Source organism: Ranitomeya variabilis, chromosome 4 (genome assembly GCF_051348905.1).
Source record: "Ranitomeya variabilis isolate aRanVar5 chromosome 4, aRanVar5.hap1, whole genome shotgun sequence".
NCBI lineage: Eukaryota > Metazoa > Chordata > Amphibia > Anura > Dendrobatidae > Ranitomeya > Ranitomeya variabilis.
The window spans coordinates 513,682,725-513,705,409 of NC_135235.1; the positions used below are offsets into that span (position 1 = coordinate 513,682,725).

At 48.1% G+C, this 22,685-nt stretch overlaps 1 protein-coding gene across 1 annotated transcript in view; it reads left to right on the forward strand.

Annotated features, from left to right (window-relative positions):
• CAVIN1 (caveolae associated protein 1) overlaps positions 1 to 22,685 on the forward strand; it is a 93,594-nt gene that overhangs the window by 66,654 nt on the left and 4,255 nt on the right. The window lies entirely within an intron of this gene.

Genomic DNA, 22,685 nt, shown 5'->3' on the forward strand with positions numbered 1-22,685 from the left:
ACTAAGAACTCAGCTAGCTAACCGGAGGCTGTGGCTTTTGCAAGAAGCACAGTCACAACTGCACACATTCACTGAAAAGGCAGCCGTATAGGATTCAGGGAGGACTTAGCACTCACCGCCCGGCAGAATCTGTGGCTGCTGGCTTGGGACACTGTGTGGCAGGTGCAGGGCAGGAGTGGCGATAGCGCAGAAAAACGGCCAGAGAAAGGAACATAGAAAGAGGGTTCTGGAAAGTGCACCCAAATTGCTTGACAGCTGGCTGGAGCACAAACCTGGAGGACACAGCACCCCGGCTGGGGTAACTAAGAACTGTGAGTAAGGCATTGGAAACTGCACCACGTTGTGTCCTCACATTTATTTACTGCGCCATCCACCCTGCACTACAGCCAACACATCCACCATCAACATCACCATCATTTACAACCCAAGTGCCTGGGACTAAAGCTCTGCCTGCGGAGAGCTGTACCAACTCTGCTGCATCACCATCAGCCCCAGCTGTCTCTTGAAGCAGCGTCGGCTAACAACCCACATTTGCCGAATACCACAGGTGGCGTCACAAACATTTATCTCATAAACTTTATTCCCATTAATCCCCTTTTTACTGGACGCCCAGGGCACGAACTGGGTCACTACCACCGTGACCACCCCTTTAAGAACAGAACAGGCCTGGTGCCGAGTACCCCACGGCCCTAGAGGGGGATCCAGTACAAACCAAAATGCTTTGTATTCAGTAGTGCTTGAAAAAAAATAGAAACCTTGCAATTTTTTCACTGTCCACTGGGGTTATTTTAGAATCTTACAGCCTGTTCTTTAAGTAAGACTTTTCAGTAGTCTCATTTTCATCAGAGGCAGGTAACACATTTTTCTCAACTTCCACCGTAGATGATTCAGCATATTCCTCTACTTCCCCGCCCTTCACTGTAACATTTGCACACATTCATTAGACACTTCATGAGTTGAGTCTGTTCTGTTCATTGTAGCTGATGTCCATGTGTGTGAGGCATGAGTGTAGAATAGCTCCTGTGCAGGGCCGTTTCTTCAACAGGGCGGGCAGGGCGGCCACACGGGGCGCCGTGGGGCCGGGGGGCGCAGGAGAGGCCTCGGGCCCCGGTGGTCCCCTGCCCGCTGCTGCTGCTGTTTAAGGGCTGTCAGGGGCGCGGATGCCGCGCTCAGTGCTGAGCGCGGGCGCGCCCTGCCCGAACTCAGCTGCAAATCTGACAGCTGAGCGGTCAGATCATCGCCTCGCGTCGCCGCGCCCCCCCCCCCCGCACCGCACATAATGGTTGCGGCCACCTCGGCGCCGCCACTCACCCATACCTCCCAACCGTCCCGATTTCAGCGGGACAGTCCCGCTTTGGCACCGGGGTCCCGCTGTCCCGCTTCGGGCATTTAAAATCCCGAATTTGCGGCCGCCGGTGAAGCCCCGCCCACTTCCGGGACGTAGAGAGAGCCTGTTTTTTTTTTTTTTTATATAAAAGCTGCCTCCTGACCGCCCGCGCAACACCCCCCCCCCCTCCCGCCCCCTGTGCGGCGCTGCCACGCTGAAGGAGAGAGCCTGCAGCAATCAAGAAGAAAGGTCAGCGATTCACTACCTCTGGCTGTGTGTGCACGGAGCTCCGGCTTCTGCTCTTAGCTGCTATCCCGGCAGAGAAGGAGAGACGGGGGAGGTGCCGGGATAGTGCAGAGCTGTGAGCAGGAGACTGAAGACTTCAGCAGAGAGCTGCACATGGACATCAGCCGCCCCTGCATCACAGAGGAGATTGTGTGTGTGTGAATTGATGTGTGTGATGGCTGCGTGTGTGTGTGTGTGATGGCTGGGTGTGTGTGTGTGATGGCTGTGTGTGTGTGATGGCTGCGTGTGTGTGTGTGTGATGGCTGCGTGTGTGTGATGGCTGCGTGTGTGTGTGTGATGGCTGTGTGTGTGTGATGGCTGCGTGTGTGTGTGTGTGATGGCTGCGTGTGTGTGTGTGTGATGGCTGCGTGTGTGTGTGTGATGGCTGCGTGTGTGTGTGATGGCTGCGTGTGTGTGTGTGATGGCTGCGTGTGTGTGTGTGATGGCTGCGTGTGTGTGTGATGGCTGCATGTGTGATGGCTGCGCGTGTGTGTGTGTGTGTGATGGCTGCGTGTGTGTGTGTGATGGCTGTGTGTGTGATGGCTGCGTGTGTGTGTGATGGCTGCGTGTGTGTGTGTGATGGCTGCGTGTGTGTGATGGCTGCGTGTGTGTGATGGCTGCGTGTGTGTGATGGCTGCGTGTGTGTGATGGCTGCGTGTGTGTGTGATGGCTGTGTGTGTGTGATGGCTGCGTGTGTGTGATGGCTGCGTGTGTGTGATGGCTGTGTGTGTGTGATGGCTGTGTGTGTGTGATGGCTGTGTGTGTGTGATGGCTGTGTGTGTGTGATGGCTGCGTGTGTGTGATGGCTGCGTGTGTGTGTGATGGCTGCGTGTGTGTGTGTGTGTGATGGCTGCGTGTGTGATGTCTGCGTGTGTGTGTGATGGCTGCATGTGTGTGTGATGGCTGCGTGTGTGTGTGTGTGTGATGGCTGCGTGTGTGTGTGTGTGTGATGGCTGCGTGTGTGTGTGTGTGATGGCTGCGTGTGTGTGTGTGTGATGGCTGCGTGTGTGTGTGATGGCTGCGTGTGTGATGCATTTGTGTCAAAGCTGCATGTGTTTGTGAGCTGCGTGCGTGTGAGCTGCGTGCCTGTGTGTGAGCTGCGTGCCTGTATGTCATTATACAGTATGGAGCATCATGTGTGGTCATTATACAATATGGAGCATCATGTGCGGTCATTATACAGTATGGAGCATCATGTGCGGTCATTATACAGTATGGAGCATTATGTGTGGCCATTATACAGTATGGAGCATCATGTGCGGTCATTATACAGTATGGAGCATCATGTGCGGTCATTATACAATATGGAGCATCATGTGCGGTCATTGTACAGTATGGAGCATCATGTGCGGTCATTATACAGTATGGAGCATCATGTGCGGTCATTATACAGTATGGAGCATCATGTGTGGCCATTATACAGTATGGAGCATCATGTGCGGCCATTATACAGTATGGAGCATCATGTGTGGCCATTATACAGTATGGAGCATCATGTGCGGCCATTATACAGTATGGAGCATCATGTGCGGTCATTATACAGTCTGGAGCATCATGTGCGGTCATTATACAGTCTGGAGCATCATGTGCGGTCATTATACAGTCTGGAGCATCATGTGCGGTCATTATACAGTCTGGAGCATCATGTGCGGTCATTATACAGTCTGGAGCATCATGTGCGGTCATTATACAGTCTGGAGCATCATGTGCGGTCATTATACAGTCTGGAGCATCATTTGCGGTCATACAGTATGGAGCATCATGTGCGGTCATTATACAGTATGGAGCATCATGTGCGGTCATTATACAGTATGGAGCATCATGTGGGGTCATTATACAGTATGGAGCATCATGTGCGGTCATTATACAGTCTGGAGCATCATGTGCGGTCATTATACAGTATGGAGCATCATTTGCGGTCATACAGTATGGAGCATCATGTGCGGTCATTATACAGTATGGAGCATCATGTGCGGTCATTATACAGTATGGAGCATCATGTGGGGTCATTATACAGTATGGAGCATCATGTGCGGTCATTATACAGTCTGGAGCATCATGTGCGGTCATTATACAGTATGGAGCATCATTTGCGGTCATACAGTATGGAGCATCATGTGTGTTCATTATACAGTATGGAGCATCATGTGCGGCCATTATACAGTATGGAGCATCATGTGGGGTCATTATACAGTATGGAGCATCATGTGCGGTCATTATACAGTATGGAGCATCATGTGCGGTCATACAGTATGGAGCATCATGTGTGTTCATTATACAGTATGGAGCATCATGTGTGGCCATTATACAGTATGGAGCGTCATGTGTGTTCATTATACAGTATGGAGCATCATGTGTGGCCATTATACAGTATGGGGCACTGTGTGGCCATATTTTTTTGTTTATAATTATTGTATATGAAACAGTGTGATCGGCAGTGCTAAATGGGTGTGGTTGGGATGTGGATATGGGTGTGACTAATTATGAATGGGTGTGGTCAGAGGCGTGGCCTAAAATTTGCCGCGGCGCGCAAAGCGCGCCGCAAACTTTGTCCCTCTTTCCCATCTTCAAAAGTTGGGAGGTATGACTCACCTCCGCTCCGCGCTGGATGAACAGCGAGAATGAACAGCCAGGATGAGGCAGCTCGGCCACTCCCACACTGATAGCAGGGGCGCCGCGCTCTCGGCTGAGCACGGGCGCTCCCTGAGACAGTGATCAAAGAGCTAAGCACACACACTATCACTGTCAGACTAGGCTGCCTGGCTGTTGCCAATTTCAATGCTGGACAGGACAGGCTGCAGTCTAGTCTGACAGTGGTAGCAGTATAGCAAAAATGCCCACCCCCTGCCTATGGATTAGTCCTTCCCTTCCCAGCAGCCCCATTTAGCAGTCTGAGCGCGCTCAGACTCAGAGGGCAGAGGGCACTGACACACTGAACAGGTGAGGGGGTCTGAGGGATGGGATGGGTTGGGCTAGCCTTTTTTTTTGGATGGGGACCCCCACACCTGCCCCCCCCCCAACCACCCTTGGGGCATGCTGATTTGGCATGCCCCACAGCATGAAACCCGGGAGGGGGCCCAGCTGACTTACCTCATCTTTGGCAGTCTGGTGGCATCCTCACCCAGGCGAGAAGTGTTGGAAAGAGTTATGGCAGTAACTGTATACCTGGCAACCAATAATTTAGCTTTTCGAGGATCGTCAAATACATTGTTTACACCAAATAATGGACATTTCCTTGGGCTTATAGAGCTTCTTGGAAAATTTGAACCAGTAATGAGAGATCATTTAAAACGAATTACTTCCCAGGAAATCCATACACATTACTGTGGAAATTTAATTCAAAATGAAATTATCTGCTTGATGGCCTCTCAGGTGAAGAAATGTATTCTAGAAAAAGCCAAAAGATCTAAGTATTTTTCAATAATGTTGGACTGCACACAAGATGCAGGTCACACTGAACAGTTGTCATACACCTTAAGATTTGTTGATATAGATGATGATCACGTAGCAATAAAGGAACATTTTATTGGCTATCGTCCTGCTACTGATACATCTGGGGAAAGTCTCGCCAATCTCCTTTTAGAAGAGATTAGTAAATGTGACCTGGAATTAGAAAATGAACTGGCAGAAAAGCTGAATTATTCGGAAGCTATTAATGCTTTTGCAGCGGCTAAATCTAGAAGAGTCAGTTTCTCATAAATCTGCAACCTACAATTTTTAGGATCTGTTTCCAAAATAATTAATAGATATTATTTACCTACAACTTTGTTCTCACCGTTAATAATTAGCATACTTGTCCCTTTTCCCCAAGTTCTATATAAGTTAAAGGCAAATTATAATTTATTAAAAAAAGGGAAGATACAAGCCTGCTCTCTATTTATTACTCAAGCCCACAAAAATAATGTTTATTATTTTCGGTGCCGGGGGGGGGGGGGGGGGGGGGGGAGAAATTTCCTACTCTCGCCCTGTGTCATTTTTGGGCTAGAAACTGCCCTGCTCCTGTGGTCATCATGGCCACAAGGCAAATGACCTCAGAATCCTCAAGTGTTTTGTAAGAACCAAAGATTTGTTTACTTGCACTAGGAATTAATTTGCAAGTATGTTCTAGAAATACTGTCACATTTTCACGCCTCAGGAGAGCATTTCTATCCTGCTACCAGGGATTTCAGTGAGCATGAAATGTCAAAAGCAACAAATAAACTTCAGCAGCCTTTTTGGTATTAGGTCTAAATGAAATGGAACCTGTCGCATCCACAAAAGATATTAACCTGCAGAGATAGGGTTAATCTGAACGTTAATAGCGTTATAATGCTGGCTGTACAGCCGCCTTACTGAAAGCGCGGCTACCTAGAGGAAATTGACTTTATTCCTCCTGGGAGCCGCCTGTTATCAGTCATAAAGGCGTACCTGTAGTGCCTAAAGCCATTGCTCACAGCACTGTGAGTGGCGACTGTAGACACACTCCAGCACTTTGACTGACAGCCGTACAAAGCAAGCTGTCAATCACAGTGTGGGGACGTGCGTACAGACGCTGCTTTTAGTGCTGTGGACGCTGAATGTTGCTGCCCCCGGCAAGTTTTTATGGCACCCAGTCATTTTTAGCAGAGGCACATGCCACTGATAAGATGTGCCCAATTCATTAAGTTGATTGCGCGACTTAAAGGGTTGGCCTGAAACTTATTTTATTCCTATATGTATTTCTATTTGATGTCAAAATCTAATCTCTTTTGTAATATAGTTGAGTTAAAAAGTCCTAACTACTTGTTAGGCTGTGTGCACATGTAGCAGATTTTTCACGTTTTTTTCGCGGTTTTTCGCTATAAAACCACGAAAAAAACGCTCACATTAAGCATCCTATTTAATAGAATGCAATCCACATTTTTTGTGTACATGCTGCGTTGTTTTCCAGAGCGGAATCGCATTCCAGAAAAAAACGCAGCATGTTCATTAACCTAGGAATGCACACCTAGGAATGCATTGATCCGCTTACTTCCCGCAAGGGGCTATGCCCACCATGCGGGAAGTAAGCAGATCATGTGCGGTTGGTACCCAGGGTGGAGGAGAGGAGACTCTCCTCCACGGACTGGTCACCATATAATTGTTAAAAAAAAAGAATTAAAATAAAAAATAGTGATATACTCACCTTCTGATGGCCCCCGGAGTCTTCCCGCCTCTCAGCGGTGCACGCAGCCGCTTCCGTTCCTATAGATGCTTTGTGTGAAGGACCTGCGATGACGTCGCGGTCACGTGACCGCGATGACGTCACGGTCACGTGACCGTGATGTCATCACAGGTCCTGCACACATAGCATCTATAGGAACGGAAGCCGCTGAGATCGGCTGCCTTCGGAAGGTGAGAATAACCATTTTTTTTTATTATTTTTAACATTATATCTTTTCCAATCTATGCTACGGATCGCTTGGAAAACGCTATCATTCTGCAAGCTAATTACGCTTGCAAAATGCTAGTTTTTAGCAGGAATATGCATGCCAATTCCGCATGCGATATACCCGCGGCAGGAGTTGCAGAATTGCCGTGGAAATTTCCGCGGCAATTCTGCGAAGTGTGCACTTAGCCTTAGATGGCCACCGGTTGAGTCCTTGAGGGGAGATATGTGTCATCGCGGCTATTAGCTGCGGTGATGTAAGCTTGGAAGCATGCTCCAGCACATATAGTGCTAAGAGAGTTATTTGGCCATTCCAGGGTTGGGTTTTACGAGAGGTCATAAGATATGGGTGGGAATGACCGCTCACATATCCCAACCCCAGGGGCGTGGTTTGGCAGATAAAATGGAGGCCGAGTCTCTCATTTACTGTCTGTGGCTGGAGGTGTGGAGACCTCCAGTGTGTGTTGCTCAAGACACTGACCTGACCTGAGCGGGCGGACGCACAGTGCTATATGGACTACTTGTTTCCTGTTTGTTTTTCACTTTGTGCTGGAACAGACTGTTCGTTTGTTTTTCTATCCAGAGCGGTTTATACAGTTTTAATAAACTTGCTTGGACATTTCAGCAATATCTCTACCTGTGTGTACCTCAACTGCAGTTGAGTGATTACAGATCCCTACATACTTTATTTTTTTAACCTTCTTAATTCTTCATGATGGTTCATTTGAGAGCCCCCAGTGGATACTCAAACAAGCCATCATCAGGGGGCAGAAGCTGTTGTCACTGTCACAGCCTCTGCCACCACACTGAAACATAGCGCTAATCACGCCTGTTTAGGGACTGGGATAGTCCTTGCGCTATTTAGCAGTAGCAGTATGCACAGTGACAGTGCCCTCCCTCGACTGCTCTGATGAGAAGTGTTGAGGCAGCAAGAGAGTGCACTGTCAGTACACATTGCAATGAAAAAAACCAGCAAACCAATACCAGCATCCACATAAAAACTCAATAGTCAAATTTGGAGCATTTTTTTCTAGCAAAAACACCAAGAGTTTTTATGTTTTGAAAAATAGGTGCATTATAAGTGTGTCTTCCCATTGAAATCCATTGGAAGATTATTCAATTATTCTGAGTATTTGAAAAACACTTTTTCATGTGACGTTTGGAACAGAATCCACTAAAAAACTACATAAAAAAACTGTGTATGAACATACCCTTAGTACTGTCTGCCTCACCTGCTGTTTTAGTGGCTCTGTCCTAGTAGTTAATGTGTTAATTGATTCCCAGCTGTGTTCCTCACTCTTGTGATCAGACACCCAGTGCAGTAAGGGAGTTGAGTTACAATGAGTTAACCCCACTACTGAGCAGGAATGCATGTGTTGATATTCAAATCTGCCAGGAGAATACATTACACCCAATATACGTTACAGCTGTTCAATGTCCAGTCAGGCCCTGGCACAGATGGTGTGTGTTGCCTAGCTACTAAACCCCTTCTTTAATGCACAGGGTGCTCCCATTTTGGGAGGCATACAGTAATCCAGTGTTCATCTTAATGCTGTGTGCATGTACATTAAAGGCTATATTAAACATGAAATAATAACTAGGTGCAGTTACTGATCTTGAGATTAGCTAAGTTTACATCTGCCTGGGAGGTTTTGTTCCATGCAGCATTACTTTTTGGGGAAAAATGATGGACACGATAATAGAACTATGTGGACCCCCTGTAGTTTGTCATATTACAGAGCCGCCACTTCCTGTGACAGAAAAGAACATAATGATTATGCAGATGTTAAACCCACTGAAGGGACCAGTAAGAGGCTCATCAGTGATTTTTATCAAAAGCAAAAAAAAATTCCATTTCATGAGTGTTTTTTTAATCAGATTTTTATCAACCTTTGGTCGCTTTGCCAGTTTTTCCATCAGTTTTTTTGCTTACTTGAAAAATTCTCAAGCTTATATAATTGAACAAACATGAAAATCAGACCATATGTGGAAGGCATCTGAGTGCTGTCCAATTTTTTCATGGATCCACAGACTTGCAGTGGTGATTTTGATCCATGACTTGTGTGGTAGATCCAGGCACACAAGAGAAAGGCTGACAGCACTCACTAAGTGTGGACGCCATGTTCAAACTCCAAGGAACCCACTTGGAAAAGCAACGACATCAAGTAGAAAGAGAACAGCGTCCAGTCCCAGGTGATGAATTTCAAAGAAATAGTGTTTATTCCGCCATCAGAATACAACGTTTCGACCTATAGCAGGTCTTTGTCAAGTATACAAAAAGTCACAAAAGCCTGGCTTAGGCTAGCTTCACACTAGCGTTCGGCAGGGCTGCGGACAGCAGCCTTCTTCCTCTGTGAAGCCCCGCCCACTGCCGCGCCTCTTCCTTCAGCTCCGCCTACGTCTGCATGCATTCTGCATACCCTATCTTTAACATTGGGTACGCAGGCCATGCGGATGTATGCGGATGCCTCCGCATGCATCGCTTTGAAGCTGCGCCAACCGCAACAAAATTCTAACATGTTGCGTTTGACACAGGTCAGCGCAGCGTCAAGACAACGCATGCAGAGGCATCCGCATACATCCGCATGGCCTGCGTACCCAATGTTAAAGATAGGGTAAGCAGGACGCATGCAGACGTAGGCAGAGCTGAAGGAAGAGGCTCCGAAGTGGGCAGAGCTTCACGGAGGAAGAAGGCAGCCATCCACAGCCCTGCCGAACGCTAGTGTGAAGCCTGCCTTATATAGTGTGGAGACCAAGTCTGCACCAATCACCACAGAAGCCAAACTCACTCACATTAAATACATTATTTATACAAACATTCATAAAGAGTGCACATATCCTAATTGTGAATGACATCAACAACACCTTAAGGATTAAAAAGATGAAAACAGGCACCTCTATATCGTATGGCATTCATTGTTTACATAGTTTAGCAGAAGGTGATCAGCCGATTAAATAATGGCATTCATATTGTCATGGCTACTGGTGTCCAATCAAGTATGGGTAGATCATGAATATGCAATTAACACCTTTTGAGGGCCCAGTAGTGAACTTACAAAGAAAAATGTGCCAAAATCTTAATTAGGCATGTGTGTCAGTGATATAACCTATCATTGCCAGTGATAAGGTCATATCCTGTCACCAGTATCGGTCCACTGACCAATCACCACCTCCCTATCATACCAGTGCACCCACTGCCAGCGAGCGTCACACAGGAGGTCACATCACAATCGTCACGTGACCACATACCCGATGACACGCGAACATAGTGCTGGGACTGGACACTGTTCTTTCTGCTTGATATCTTTGTGTGGTAGATCGTCTCACTTGGCTGCACATAGAGGTAGACACAGGACCAATGTCTCTTTAAATCATCCACTGGTTTATTAAAACTAAGCAGTTAGTAAAAGTAAACCAGTGCAATTTTAGCAAAAAGAAACCTGGTCTTCCTGGCGTAACAGGGAAATAAAAACATAACGTAAAGCATAGTCCTTGTTGTTACGGGAATCCACCCGCTTCAGGAACAAACAACAAAAGGTTCAACTTTCCTTAACGTGAAACCATAGCTCCAGAGCTTGCTCCTCCAAGCCCACCCCACATTGAACTTTTCAAAAGGATAGGGTATATATCTCCTGGACTCCTCCCACTCTACAGCTGTTCAATCAACTTAGCACTAAACATGACTGATTAACCCCTTTCAGCAGTTCATGTGCTGGAGCATTTTCCTAGGTTGCTATCACTGAAGCTAACACCCTTAGTGAAACATACCTCTCGTCCAGTACTTTACCAGTGACTTTGTCACACTTGAAACAAAAAATCAGTCAGATCTCTGTGTTTGACCACGTTCACACCATCAGTATTTTCTAAAACAAAGTCAGGAGTGGAAAAATCAGGGTTAAAGTATAATAGAAACACGTCACTACTTCTGTATTTATCACCCACTCCTGGTTTTGGCTTACAAATACTGAGGTAAAATACTACCAAATACTGAACGTGTGAATGTGGCCTAGTAGTAGTAGTCACACGACAGCAGATAGTCTGATTTTCTACAACCCTTATGCATTGTACATGAGCAATAATACCATAGTTATTCCCCTGTAGCGCCCCCACTGCCGCAGGGCCGAGGGGTACCCGGTACCGGGCCTCTGAGTCTCTGCTCTGGGGTTGTCACGGTGGCTAGACCCGGTCCGTGACCCTGCTGAGAGGCGTACAATGAAGGTGGAGGTATGGTGACGATGTTATGGTGCGGTGCAGGTCGCAGTGAATAACGAGGACACCAGGTTGCAGTCTCTTTACCTTTTGTTTACTGAAGGTTTGGAGGTACCCAATCCAGAGTACTGTTAACAGGGCTGGCTGAGACCGGCTGGTCCAACGGCACATCCGGAGCTTCCTTTTCAGGTGGGAATCAGTGTCTACCTTCTAGCGTCTGTGTGTTGTAGTCCTTCCCTGCTGAGCACCCCAGGATAGTCCTCACAACTTATTCTGTCTGTCTCTGATGTTCGTTCTCTCCGTCCCCCAGATGATATGGCTAGGACGCACCCGTATGACGGGGTAGGCCTGGAGTTCTTCCGGGACTCTAGAGTCGCCCCTCTCCCACAGCTGCCTCCGTTGTCTGCTTAGGTGTTTAAGTGAGACAGCCAACCTATAATTGGCTGCCCTGCCGTGGTTTGAAGTAATGCTTAAAGTCCCTTACTTTCTCGGCGTTCCGGCCACCGACTGTTTGCGCCTCAGAAGGATGTTGCCTCGATCTTACAGCACGACTCCTTCTGGTCCTATCGCCTCTTTGCTGTATTCCTGTTTCTTCTCACTTTTTGTCCTTTCTTGGGAATCTGTCAGGATCCCATCCCTGACAGGTCCTCTCTCTAGCTCTTCCTAGTTACTTCTCCCCGTCTTCCTGTCCAACCCCCAGTTTTACCAGAGTGTGAGGAGTGGCCTACTAGATAGAACCACTCCCCCTGGTGGCCGGAGTGTGAAGTGTAGTGTGAGTGTTACCTGGTCAGGTGAACTCCTTTAGTGCAGTCAGACGTAACATCACTCCCCTTAGTGGCAGAGCGACATTACTGCAATGACAAGGACTCTGGGGCGCTGCACTCCCCCCCCGGTTAAATCCAGTACTCCCGGACTGGGAAAACAAGAACAACAATACATGTTAACAGGAAACACACAACAATTTGAAATATCATACACAATTAAACGTAACAGTGCTTCCCTTTATGGGAGGTGAGGACTTCTTGAACATTGCGAAAGTTAGGTCATGCACACTTTATGACTCTCAGTTCAGTGGTTGAAACAGCGGGGACCCCGGGTAAACAAAGGGGTCCCCTTTTAGAAGTTTTTGGAGCAATTCACTGTCCATTACTCCGTTGTCCATTTTTAAAACCTGTAACAGAAGATATGCACACAAACATTTTCAACTAAATAGCAGCCCTCATTAATACCTCCAAGTTTTGTAGCGGAGGGGAGTTTGATTCTGAGTGCTGCGTGTGGATCTTCGCAGGGCAGTGGTCGCTATTGACCTACCAGGGCCCGCTATGCTTGCTACCGCCGGTGTAGTGCACTGTCTTCTGGCTACACTTCTAGTGAGTCTGGGTAGCACTGGCAGGCTAGAGCTCTCAGGGCTGCTGCTACCAACAGTGGGTACGGCAGGCTCGCCGATAGCAGAGGGAGGATTTGCTATTTCAACGGTTGGCACAGCATCTTCAGGTAGGGCTTGTTGAGGCTGCGGGGCCGGATGATCTGGTACCACCATTGTTTCTGGTGGGTTTGGCTGGGGGAACATTAGAACAGGTACCACGATGGCCTGATTTATCTGAGTCCAGGACTGGGGAAAGTCACCAAGGACAGTGTGGATCATCTTCTCCTTTTCTACAGGTGGGGAGGTTCCTGGATTCATTTCCCTCGCTCTCAGCTTATCAGGGCAGGCTTTAAGGTGGTCCCTGGATATCACCGTCGAGGTCTCCCCTCCATCCTTGCTGATGAGGCAAACCTTCGTGTTGTCAAAATCGGATGGCAGGACGGTATACGGTTCTGCTTCCCATTGGTCGTCGAGTTTGTGCAGCCTCCTCTTTCGTTTGAGTACGTGCTCACCTGGTGGCAAAGGAATTGCAGGGGCATGCTGGTTGTAGTCCCATTCCTGCTTTTGCCTGGCCTGAGCAAGGCTTCTTTCCACGCATTCTTGTACCTTGCGGTACTTTTGCCGCCTCTCGGTATCCCAATCGGCATCTGGCGAGGTGTCTTCGGGGGTTAGGACCCCCATGTCCAGATCAACGGGTAACTTGCTAGACCTTCCTCGCATTAGGTATGCTGGAGTGCAGTTGGTGGAATTTACTGGGATGTGATTATATATGTCCACCAAGTCAGGCAACTTCGTTGGCCACAGGCTCCGTTCCTCTACGGGCAAGGTCTTTACATTCCCCCGGACGAAGCTAGACGCGAAACGCGCGTTGGGGCTCAGGACCGCACAATCAGGTTATGTAGCACAGTCACTTTACATTTATATGTGTTTACATTTGTCTAAATCTTTGCATATGCACGTATAATATATGGGGCCTAAGGACTGCTGACTAGGTGGATGCTCCATCAACTGCAGTTGCACCTTTAATAACTTGGATGCTATATGGTGGCAAATAGCTTGATGTATTGCACTATGCACTTTATTTCTTTATACTCAACCTTTATGCCTCCTAAGTAGTGGTGCATTACTACTAAAAATGCTGGGTTAGCTTTATTAAATTGATACTATACACCTCGAACAGTTATAGAGAAGCTAATCAGTGTTATAGGCACCCTGTGCACATATAGACAAACCTATGTATATTTAACTAGCTGCATGACTGGTTTTGTGCGGTCTTTTTTGCATATGGTCTCCATTTTTTATGTATTTTTCTATATATATGGTTTTTAAATATTCATAATTGATTCTGCTTTGTCTTTTATTATATTCAATAAAGTTTGATATTAGATGACAGTTGCTTCCGCCCCTTCCCTCTCTATTTTGAAATATGTTAATTTAATGGAAGTGTCATATACACAGGCCATTAGCTCTATTTTGTGATTAAGGTCTTTAGTAAGTCGATCACCACCTGGTTCATCTTTTCGCACATCCGATTGGTTTGGGGATGGTATGGTGTGGTTCTGATCTTCTTACACCCGTACAGTTGGCAGAACTCTTGGAACACCTCCGCTTCGAATGCTGGTCCCTGATCGGTCAGTACCTTCTCCGGGTAGCCATGGGGCCTACAAAAGTACTGCTGGAAGGCCTTGGCGGCCATCCTGGCCATTAGATCCTTGACAGGCACAACCACCAAAAATCTGGAGTAGTGATCTACAATGGTAAGAGCGTAGACATAGCCTGACCGGCTAGGTGTCAGCTTCACATGGTCCAGCGCGACCAGTTCGAGCGACCGCCTGGTGATGATAGGCTGCAAGGGAGCCTGCTGGCTGCCACGGTCCCTCCTGCGTAGGCTACATGGACCGCACTCTCGACACCACTTCTCAATGGCTCTCTTCATGCCAATCCAATAGAACCTCCCTCGGAGTAGCCTCTCCAGCTTCTTCCACCCGAAGTGTCCGGCTCCATCGTGGTAGGCTCCTAGAACCATGGGCGCATCTTGCCTTGGCACTACTATCTGCCATACCAATTCGTGAGTACGTGGGTCGATGCTTCTCCGGCACAGCTTGCCATCATGGATAAACAGTTTACTTCTCCCCTTCCACAGCTGTTGGGTCTCCTGTAGATCATCTGGGCCGGGATGCAATCCTGCCTGCGTCAAGAGCTCTTTCACCCGACGGACCGCGGGGTCACCATCCTGGGTTTCCGCCCATCCGTGATGGGGCAGGGGATTCAGCGTGGCATCCGGTTGATTCTTGTGCCTGTTCTTCACATGATGGGAGCTCTGAGTGGCTTTGGGGCGATGGAATGCAGGCAGCTCCACCTCTTCAAGTGCCTCCGGGTCTTCCCCCGTTTCTGGCAAATTGGGCATTCGAGACAAGGCATCGGCATTTGCATTCTTGTGTCCTGCCCGGTACTTGATGGTGAAGTCGTAGTTGGACAGCCGGGCCATTCACCGCTGCTCCAAGGCCCCGAGTTTGGCGGTATCCAGATGCGTTAGCGGATTGTTATCCGTGAAGACGGTGAATTTCGCTGAGGCCAGGTAGTGTTTGAACCTCTCTGTCACTGCCCAGATGATGGCAAGGAATTCCAGCTTAAAGGAACTGTAGTTGTCAGGGTTCCTTTCCATGGGACGAAGTTTCCTGCTGGCGTAAGCGATTACCCTCTCCTTGCCTTTCTGGACCTGGGACGGCACGGCTCCCAATCCTACATTGCTGGCATCCGTGTACAGCACAAAGGGTTGGTCGTATTCGGGGTAGGCCAGTACCTCTTCTCCCGTCAGTGCCGACTTTAAGCAAGTGAAGGATTCCTCCAGCCCCTCGTTCCAATCAAATGGGGTGTTCCTCCCCTTGGTCTTCTTTGATTGGCCCACCAACAGGTTTTGCAAGGGCGCGGCTTTCTTGGTGAAGTCCTTAATGAACCTCCGGTAATAGCCTACCAGCCCGAGGAACTGCCGGACTTCATGGAGGTTGCCGGGCTTTGGCCAGTCCTGGATCACCGTGACCTTGTCGGGGTCTGGGGCCACTCCTTCGGCGCTCACCACATGGCCCAAGTACTGCACTTTTGGTTTCAGCAAATGACATTTGGACGGTTTCACCTTTAAGCCAAAGTTGGACAGGGCTTCAAACACCTCAGCCAGGTGCTTCAGATGGTCTTCGTAGGTCTTAGAGAAGACAATGACATCATCCAAATACAGCAGTACGGTTTCAAAGTTCTTGTGCCCCAGACAGCACTCCATCATCCTCTGGAACGTCCCCGGGGCATTGCACAATCCGAAGGGCATGTAGTTGAATTCGCAGAGACCCATCGGTGTCGTGAAGGCCGTCTTCTCTTTGTCCACCTCCGCCACGGGAACCTGCCAGTACCCACTGGTGAGATCTAAGGTAGAGAAGTAGTTAGCAGATTTTAAGGCAGCCAGAGACTCCTCTATCCTGGGCAGTGGGTATGCATCCTTATGTGTAATGCGATTCAACTGCCTGTAATCAACGCACATCCTCATTGTGCCATCTTTCTTTTTAGCAAGGACTAATGGAGCTGCCCAGGGGCTACAACTGTCTCTCACCACCCCAGCCTCCTTCATTTCTCGCAACATGTCCTTGGCACACTGGTAATGAGCTGGGGGTACAGGGCGGTATCTCTCTTTTATGGGCCGGTGATCTCCCGTGGGGATGTGATGTTGGATCCCTTTCACCTGTCCAAAATCTAAGGGGTGTTTGCTGAATACCTGCTCGTACTCGTGAACCACCCTGTAGGCCCCCTGTTTCTGATGGGCTGGGGTAGAGTCAGTGCCCACATGCAATTCCTGACACCAATCTTTCGAGTGCCCTGCAGAACCGTTGTCCTCCGCCACGTTTGACGGGTTCAGGTGTCTGTATCACACTATTATTGACAACGAACAGTTTGGCGAGCGTGGCATACCTGGTGAGGTGAACCTCTTCCTCCCCACAATTGAGGACACGTACGGGCACCCTCCCTTGGCGGACGTCGACCACCCCCCGGGCTGTCAGGATAGTAGGCCTATTGTCTGAGTATACGGGTTCTACCAAGGCCTGGTAGTCCTTACCCCTGAGGCCTATGGCTGCCCGACACCATATTAACATCTCACTCCTGGGGGGTATCGCGATGGGGTTTGAATCACTCACAGTGACACGACCAATCTCACCACCAGTCAGCTCTACCTGCTGTCTCTGCATCAGAGCTGATTTCTTTTTGCAGGGCGCGTTGTTCACTATGGCCAGCGGTTTCTGCTACCTGTTGCAACAAAACAATAACTTCTGCAAGACAATTTTCTATAACATTAGTACCGATGGTCATCATGGGATTACATTCACGGCGGTCAATATCAACAATTACAATCCCTTGGGCCTTCAGTTCCATCCGCCCCACCTTTATATCCCACTTGTGGCAACGGCTGACCATTACTGGCTATGATGGTGAAATCGTCATCGGGGCCACGAGTAATATCGGTGTCCTCCCAATACCGTTTATAAAGCACGTAAGGCATAGTCGTCACCTGAGAACCGGTGTCCAGCAGAGCGTTCATGGGGATACCGTCGACCACAACAGGAAGAACTGGTCGCCCTCCAACGTATTTGGCTCTCCAGTGCTGCGGGCCTGATCATCCTACTCCTGGGGGTTGGCCCTTTGCCCCAGGGGTTGCTCGTTTAAAAGACAGTACCTTGCAAGGTGGCCCACCTGGTGACAGCGGCGGCAGATGGGTCGTCCGTCCGGATGGAAGCGATCGCTGTCCCGGCCTCTGGTCGGTGGAGTCCTCCTCTGTCGCATCCAGGGGACATCTTCTGGTCTGGAGGCCAGCGGGATCTTCTCCTTGGGGGCCTCCTGTAGGGACTGCTCCGTCCGGGCCAGGGCAGCAACGCTCTTGGTCAGCTCCTGCATCTGGAGGCGGAGTCCTGCAGGGTAGTCGTCCTCTAGGCTCTGGGCGTCGGCCTCGGCGGCAACTGGGGCATCCGACGCCACCTCCTGGTGGTATGTGAGAGCGGGACGCCTGGGTGGTATTGTGCGGCTGGGTTGTCGCTCCTGCAGCGCCTGGATAGCTTTATCCTTGAATTGCGCAAAAGTCAAGTCTGGATTCTGCATGGCCAGGAAGTGTTATTGGCCCCTTTGGTGACTGCACAGGAGCCCCTCAATGAACCGCTCTTTCAGGAGTTTATCCTCATCTTGCATGCTGCCGGGGTCACTCTGCTTAATGGCCCGCAGCGCCTCCTGGAGATTAAGGGCATAGTCCCGTAAGCTATCCTGCGGTCTCTGCATCCATAGAAAGTCAGTTTAATTTCTGTAGCAGTGCGGGTATCAAAGGTGGCTTTGAACTTTGCAAAACCCTGCTGTGCAGTTCCCTTATCCGCGGCGGGCCAGGACTTCACTTCCCTCAAAGCCGCCCCGAAGAGTTGGCCGATTATCATATGAACCTTCTGTGGCTCCGTCAGGGGATAGAACTCGAGCAGGCTGCAGATTCCCTCTTTAAAATCAGTTAATGTGTGCGACTCCCCGGACTATCGCGGGAGCCAGGAATCTCCGGGCAGGTATGGCATAGAGAAGGGCATTATGGCCTTTGTGGTAGCGGCAGTGTCCGACTGGTTGATGGGGGCAGCGGGCTCTGCGGCCACCGGTGGCGATATTAGGGCCGCGGCTACATCCGCTAAGGGGACCGGAGCTGCCTCTGCATTCATGGCTGCGACCGCCGCCTCCACTTCCCCTGACTCGGACATGGCTGTCGTTTCCTCCCACTAACCTGCTGGAGGTTGGAGTTTCTCTTCCGGGGTTGGCACTTTACCGCGCTTTCTCGTTCCGCGCTTCTTTTGACCGGTTCCGCCCACGAAGCTAAGGCTCCTCCCTCCGTGCGCGGCAATGGCGAATTGTGGCGGGAACCCTTGGCAGCAATTGGCAATGCACAGTCTTTGCAATAAGTCACAGTCCAAGCACAACAAATCACAGTTCCAAGGCACACATGACCTGATTCCTCAGGCTTAAGTAGATCCTGTTCGTGACGCCAAGTTGTAGCGCCCCCACTGCCGCAGGGCCGAGGGGTACCCGGTACCGGGCCTCTGAGTCTCTGCTCTGGGGTTGTCACGGGGGCTAGACCCGGTCCGTGACCCTGCTGAGAGGCGTACAATGAAGGTGGAGGTATGGTGACGATGTTATGGTGTGGTGCAGGTCGCAGTGAATAACGAGGACACCAGGTTGCAGTCTCTTTACCTTTTGTTTACTGAAGGTTTGGAGGTACCCAATCCAGAGTACTGTTAACAGGGCTGGCTGAGACCGGCCGGTCCAACGGCACATCCGGAGCTCCCTTTTCAGGTGGGAATCAGTGTCTACCTTCTAGCGCCTGTGTGTTGTAGACCTTCCCTGCTGAGCACCCCAGGATAGTCCTCACAACTTATTCTGTCTGTCTCTGATGTTTGTTCTCTCCGTCCCCCAGATGATATGGCTAGGACACACCCGTATGACGGGGTAGGCCTGGAGTTCTTCCGGGACTCTAGAGTCGCCCCTCTCCCACAGCTGCCTCCGTTGTCTGCTTACGTGTTTAAGTGAGACAGCCAACCTATAATTGCCTGCCCTGCCGTGGTTTGAAGTAATGCTTAAAGTCTCTTACTTTCTCGGCGTTCCGGCCACCGACTGTTTGCGCCTCAGAAGGATGTTGCCTCGATCTTACAGCACGACTCCTTCTGGTCCTATCGCCTCTTTGCTGTATTCCTGTTTCTTCTCACTTTTTGTCCTTTCTTGGGAATCTGTCAGGATCCCATCCCTGACAGGTCCTCTCTCTAGCTCTTCCTAGTTACTTCTCCCCGTCTTCCTGTCCAACCCCCAGTTTTACCAGAGTGTGAGGAGTGGCCTACTAGATAGAACCACTCCCCCTGGTGGCCGGAGTGTGAAGTGTAGTGTGAGTGTTACCTGGTCAGGTGAACTCCTTTAGTGCAGTCAGACGTAACATCACTCCCCTTAGTGGCAGAGCGACATTACTGCAACGACCAGGACTCTGGGGCGCTGCACCCCCACTACAGAATTGGTGATACATTATTATTACTATTATGAACATTAAACATTTTCATTCTCTTAATATATTGCAGTAATCATATTATACAGCACTGTGTACGTACATTTGCTCATTTTGCCTTTCTACCCAGCTAAGTCTCCTGTCTTCCATTCGGTCTATGACATCATGTGATTAATGACTGACTAGCTGAATCCTTCCAACTTCTATGTAGAAACAGGAGGTCTCTTTTCCCTGCAGGAGTCATCACTGAAAAAGTCCCTTGCAAGGGGTCAGGAGTGGAGCAACTAGATCAGGAGTTGAAGAGGGAATGATAAGTGCAGGGACAAGAGACTTCCTGTTTCTACATAGATCAGAGAAAAGAGAAGAATTAGCTGGGTAGAAAGGCAAAATGAGCAATTGTAAGCACACAGTGTTGTATGATAATGATGACTGCAATGTATTAAGAGGATAAAAACTTTGATGGGAGGAGGAGTGCGTCTTTAAAAAAAAAGTCATTTGCTAAAAGTTTTTTTTTACTTGGTCTAAATGCCTGTGTTCTCTTGAATCTGGGGAGGTTTTACAGAGTCTCACGGTTCCTAAGAAATGGCCACCTTTTAAATTCAGTCTATAGCCAAGGGAGCGGTATCCTCAACTCCTCTTTGGGCATCTTCATAAAGATCACATCCCCTTGGCTAATAAGACGAGATTTAGATGTAAGAAAAAGGAGGTCATACCTCAGCAATGGAGGGGAAAAAGGAAGAAAAGAAACATCAGATTGAGTTAGCACAGCAGCATTTACACCAATGTAAAATAATGGCATATTAATAGCAAGTGACAGGCAAACTATCATAGAGAACATAGGCTTGTACATGCTGTGGCACAGAGATCCCGTCTGTTAGATTAGTGACTGCAGTATAAAATAACAACACAATGTGCTAGAACTGCGGGGACCACTAATATAATATGATGACACCCACCTATACCGGTCTACAGCATCACGGCCCCAATCCAGGCCTAACATACTCTTGTCCTGACACTCCAGGACCTATTTATCTGGTTCTCTACCACCTCCATCATAACAACAGAAGCTTCTACTCTGACACGTTCTGTTGGTGAAAACAATAGTTTGTAAGATATATACATATAAAGATCGGGCTGAGCCATGAGACCCTCCTTATAAAGCAGCTCCAGGGCTTTGTGTGGGACAAAGCTACATTTTGGGTCTACAGAGGTTTCTGGCATGGGACTGGAGTGGAAAATAATACGGTATGCCCATGGAAAAAAAAAAAAAAGAAAATGTTTCCCCAGCGGCCAGTTACTCACTGCAGAAAATTGTGAAAAGTCGGCTGCAATTTGAACTAATGAACAAACTGAATGTGTGTCAGACACCAAGCCTCCATGACATCTGGTACTTGGTGAGCAGGATGAGGGCTTCTGTTAACCCATTACATACTGTACATTCTCCTTACTCCAACTTGTGATCTGTTTTGTAAAAATTTAGAAAGTCAACGTTATGTGACACATTGATTGCTCATGAAGGAAATATTATGGAAAGACAGGTCTACTTTTTCTAGTTGTGTAGGAAAGATACCCAGTGGGAGAACTGATCATCTGCTCTAATTTGAGGGGGAACAGCATATAGCTAACTCCCCAGCCTTGCCACTATAAGTTAAAGGAAAGGTGCTGCGATGTTTAATTTTGTAATAATAACTATTGATTATATAATCAATTATTTTTAATTCAAAATGAAATGTACAACTTTAATTATTTTTTTTTATTCATTTTTATTTCAGCTACTGGGGGCTGCCATTTGTATTTGGGGGGGTGTAAGATTCTGAGCATGACACTTACCACCTCAAATATGGCAGCCTCTGGACATGAGACTGCGGTCCGACCACATCTCTTGCACTGAGGCTGCTCCTCCTGCCTCTAGCTGTGACCTGGGCACACCCCTGGGCTGTGTATTATTATTTTTTGTTCATTCCTATTTTAGCAGCTGATTTCTGGGATTCTTTAGACCACATGGGATGATGCAATAATAATGGATACTAACATCATGTACATTGTAATCCTATTGATTAATGTCCTATAAGTACGGCTTGCACTAATACTCTATAGTAGGCAGGCTGATGATCTCCTAGGCCACATAGGATGTTTTTACTGTTATCCAGTAGTTATTTTATGATATTCACAGAGTGATGGACTCTTTGATTGCGATATCACTATATTGATTCCTTGTTAGACATGCACCCCTTTTTCAATATATGTATTTTGTCCCCTTGTTCCCATATACTTTCAATAAAGGTTTCTAATTTATTCTTACTTGGGATATTGATAGTTTCTTTACTTTTTTCTTCTGTGTTCTGCTGGCTATTTAGTTATCCAAACCCTCTAATAAGTCCTATATTGTGCATGTTACATTATACACTGGTTACTATTACATCATGTATTAAATATGCACCTTCTTTCTATGATTTATTTTTACTGTGTCTATATGCAGTATATTGCTAGAAATTACTTTTTGACTCAAACACAAACACTTTTGCCCGTGTTTTTATGAAATCAGATGTGCTTTTATGATATTTTTGAATTAAATCAGATTTAATTTGGATATATATATATATATATACCGTATTTTTCAGACTATAAGATGCACTTTATTCCTCCCAAAATGTGGAGGAAAATGGAGGGTGCGTCTTATTGTCCAGATATATTGGCTCTGGCTGTGGTGGGGAGGTGGGGGAACGGTATCGGAGGAGCAGTGGGTCACAGAGGCAGGAGCCGGCTACTCCAGCTAACTCCTGTGCCTGCTGCTAAAGAGAAATGAATATGCACTGCATTCCACACCCACGGGCATGGAGGGCAATGAATATTCATTTCTTCCTGGCATCCTGGTATGATTGATTGGCCCCATCAGAAAAGATAAAAAAAAAACCAAACCTTTACTTTTACCTTCCTCAGCTCCCTCGCAGTCGCAGCGTCCCGCTCCGGTGCCAGCAGCTACTTAATGCTTGTAAGCAGCGCGTGGCAGGGACATCATGCGCTGCTCACAAGCAGAGAACAGCTGCCAGATTGCGGTGAGTAT